At 35.0% G+C, this 4,130-nt stretch overlaps 2 non-coding genes across 2 annotated transcripts; one reads left to right on the top strand and one right to left on the bottom strand.

The window, feature by feature from the left end:
* The first annotated feature begins 1,083 nt into the window (after nt 1-1,083).
* TRNAE-UUC (transfer RNA glutamic acid (anticodon UUC)) lies at nt 1,084-1,155 on the top strand. The gene has a single exon. It is a non-coding gene; the product is annotated as a tRNA-Glu (tRNA).
* Nucleotides 1,156-3,680: 2,525 nt separating this feature from the next.
* Nucleotides 3,681-3,753, bottom strand: TRNAL-UAA (transfer RNA leucine (anticodon UAA)). Its single transcript has one exon. It is a non-coding gene; the product is annotated as a tRNA-Leu (tRNA).
* Nucleotides 3,754-4,130: the final 377 nt, after the last annotated feature.

Here is a 4,130-nt window from a genome sequence, read left to right as displayed (position 1 = left end):
GGCGCTCCCCTTGATGGGTTTCCAACCAAAGACTTAATGTTTGATGTTGACTCTTTTGAAGAAAGAGCCACAGGATCGAACAACAAGAAACGTGGCGGTAGCTCTGAGAACTCTATCACACACATAAAAAAACGTGTCGAAGAGTTAGACATTACACAGAAGATCTGGCTTTCATCGAGGAGACCTGAGTTTGATTCTCGACAATGAAATTTTATTTTCTTATTTCTTTTATTTTATAGTTTCATCTTTTGTCACCAATTATATTTAAACTTTACCTAGGTTTGAGAAGCACTATAATGGATGAGTTCAATAGTATCTTAAATTTAAAAGACTTTTATGAACTTGGTTTGAGAGGCACTATAATGGTCAAATTCAATAGTATCTTAGATTAAAAAGACTTTTATGAACTTTGAACCTTTAATAGTGTTATGTCATAGATATTTGGTTCAATTTCAACAAGTGAGGTTGAGGTCATTCAAATGGTTAATGTGATAATCCGGTCATTTTCAAGGTCGCTTTTGTTGAACGCCATCATGGCTGAGATGACTGAGATGAGCACCAGAGTGAGTTTGATAAGGAGGGTCGTAGAGAACCACACCCCAAGCCAAGCTCATGTTGGGCTTCACAAATTGAAAATCCAAAAACAGAAACCCTTAAATGGGAACCGGGATGCTAACGAATTAAAAAACTTTATTTTTGACGTAGAACAATACTTGAAGGTTACAGGAACTTGCTCATAGGACCTAAGAGTTACATTGGCCACAATGCATCTCATGGACGGTGGCGCTCGAAGGTGGATGATATAAAAAATGGGTCATGCACCATAAACTCATGGGAAGACCGTTGATGGAATCGATGCAATCGACGCTCCCCTTGATGGGTTGCCAATTAAAGACCTGACGTTTGATGTTGACTCTTTTGAAGAAAGAGTTACACAATCGAACAGCTCGAAACTTTGCGGTAGCCCTGAGAACTCTAACACACACAGGGAAGGACGTGTAGAAGAGTTAGACATTAAGCAAAAGATCATGCTAAAACTCTTCAGCGATCTGACAAAATACTTCAGGACATCTACGCTAAAAATCCATTGTCGTCCAGCGGTTAGGATATCTGGCTTTCACCCAGGAGACCCGGGTTTGATTCCCGGCAATGGAATATTGTTTTCTTATTTCATTTTATTTTACAGTTTCTATCTTAGATTAAAAAGACTTTTATGAACTTCGTACCTTTGTTCGAGTTATGTTATAGATATTTTGTTCAATTTCAAATGGTTAATGCGATAATTCAGTCGTTTTAGAGGTCTCTCTTGTTGAACGACATCATGGTTGAGATGAGCAGGTGATTCAAATGGTTAATGCGATAATCCAGTCGTTTTCGAGGTCTCTCTTGTTGAACGACATCATGGTTGAGATGAGCACCCGAGTGAGTTTGACAAGTTTGGCAGTAGAGAACCATACCTCAAGCCAAGTTCATGTGGGCTTAACAAACTTAAAATCCAAGAACACAACCCCTTAAATGGAAATCGGGATGCTAAGGAATTAAAAAGCTTTATTTTTGACGTAGAACAATACTTGAAGGTTACTGGAACTTGCTCATAGGACCTAAGAGTTACGTTGGTCGCAATGCATCTCATGGACGATGCAAAACTATGTTGGGGCTCGAAGGTGAATGGTATAAAAAATAGGTCATGCACCATAAACTCATGGGAAGACTGTTGATGGAATCGATGCAATCGATGCTCCTCTAGATGGGTTGCCAATCAAAGACCTGACGTTTGATGTTGACCCTTTTGAAGAAACAGCCACACGATCAAATAGCTCAAAACGTCGCGGTAACTCTGAGAACTCTATCACACACATGAAACGACGTGTCGAAGAGTTAGACATTACCTAAAACATCATAGTAAAACTCTTCAGCGATTAGATAAAAGACTTTAGGACAACTACACCAAAAATTCATTGTTGTCCAACGGTTTGGATATTTGGCTTTCACCTAGGAGATTCTGGTTTGATTCTCTAAAATTGAATATTATTTTCTTATTTCTTTTTATTTTATAGTTTCATCTTTTGTCACCAATTATATTTAAACTTTACCTCATTTTGAGGGGAACTTTAATTGTCAAGTTCAATAGTATCTCAGATTAAAAAGACTTTTATGGACATCGTACCTATGTTAGTGTTATGTTATAGATATTTGTTTCAATTTCAACGAGTGGGGTTGAGGTGATTCAAATGGTTAATACGATAATCCGGCTATTTTCGAGGTCTCTCTTGTTGAACGCCATCATGGTTTAGATGAGCACCTGAGTGAGTTTGACAAGAAGACCCGAATTTAAACTTTACCTACGTTTGAGAGGCACTATAATAATCAAGTTCAATGGTATTTTAGATTAAAAAGACTTTTATGAACTTTGTACCTTTGTTAGTGTTACTTTGTACCTTGTGTTACTTTGTACCTTTGTTAGTGTTATGTTATAGACATTTGGTCAAGTTCAACAAGTGGGGTTGAGGTGATTCAAATGGTTAATGTCACTTTATTTGATTCAAATTGTTAATGTGATAATCCAGTTGAATAGTTACAGGTTATTTCCAAGGTCTCTCTTATTGAACGCCAACAAGGCTGAAATGATTGTTATTGAAGGCCAAAAAGGCTCAAATGATTGAGATGAGTACCTTGAGATCTACAGTGACGCTCTCCCAACTAAGCTATCCCCACTAACATTAAAATTGAAAACTCATTAGTAAGGTATTTAGCTAATTCATTGATATTTTAAAAAGAAATAATCACTAATTTTAAATTGAATAGTTAGGAGTCAAGTTATGTGACGTGAATCAGGTGCGGTGAAACCGAGTTATCTTCGCTAATATTTGAAAAAAAAAATCATAAGTAAAGGTATTTCTGCTAATTCATTATTTATTGAAATTTTATGCTAATTCATTATTTATTGAAATTTTAAAAATAAATAATAACTAAATTTTTATTGAATAGTCAGCTTATGCAAATGGAAACAGGTGCGGTGAACGTGGAGATTAAACAAACACGTCACCTTCAAATCTTTAGTTTGACACTCTCCCAACTGAGCTATCCCTGCTAACGTTAAAAATAAAAATTCATAAGTAGAGCTATTTCCACTAATTCATTATATTTTAAAAAGAAATAATAATCATAAGTAGAGCTATTTCCACTAATTCATTATATTTTAAAAAGAAATAATAATCAACTAAACTATAAGGTGTTATAATCGCAACTAAGTGATCCCAAATAACATGTTTTAGATTCCATAGTCAAGTTAATAATAATCAACTAAACTATAAGGTGTTATAATCGCAACTAAGTGATCCCAAATAACATGTTTTAGATTCCATAGTCAAGTTATGCAACTTAGTCAACCTATACCAGTTGAGGTGTTATAATCGCAACTAAGTGATCCCAAATAACATGTTTTAGATTCCATAGTCAAGTTAATAATAATCAACTAAACTATAAGGTGTTATAATCGCAACTAAGTGATCCCAAATAACATGTTTTAGATTCCATAGTCAAGTTATGCAACTTAGTCAACCTATACCAGTACCAGTTGGATAAAAAACGTGACCGTATTTCCACTAATTCATTATATTTTAAACATAAATAATCACTAATTTTGAAAAGAATATTCAAATTATGCAACGTGAACCAAGTGCGGTGAACGTGGATCGAACACGTGACCTTTAGATCTTAAGTCTGACGCTCTCCCAACTGAGTTATCCCCGCAATCATTAGAAATGAAAATTTATCGGTAAAGATATTTTCGCTGATTCATTGAGATTTTAAAAAGAAATAATGACTAATTTTTTATTGAATAGTCAGGTTATGCAAATTGAAACAGGTGCGGTGAACGTGAACGTGGATAAAACAAGTGTGACCTTCAAATCTTCAGTCTAACAATCTCCCAACTAAGCTACTCTTGCTAACATTAAAAATGAATATTTATCAGTAAAGGTATTGGGTACACTTCTTAAAATTCAACAAAAGGCAATAGTATTAGACCGAGATGCCAGATTTAAATCTCCCTTCTGGAAATTTTAATAAAAGGCATTGGGTACGCAGTTATAGTACGATATTCCACCCATAAAAAGATGGTCAAACAA

This window comes from Cucurbita pepo, chromosome 10 (assembly GCF_057944985.1).
Source record: "Cucurbita pepo subsp. pepo isolate OVF chromosome 10, ASM5794498v1, whole genome shotgun sequence".
NCBI classification, from domain to species: domain Eukaryota; kingdom Viridiplantae; phylum Streptophyta; class Magnoliopsida; order Cucurbitales; family Cucurbitaceae; genus Cucurbita; species Cucurbita pepo.
Note: the sequence above shows the minus strand (reverse complement) of the source record. Positions and strands in the feature narration are given on the sequence as shown.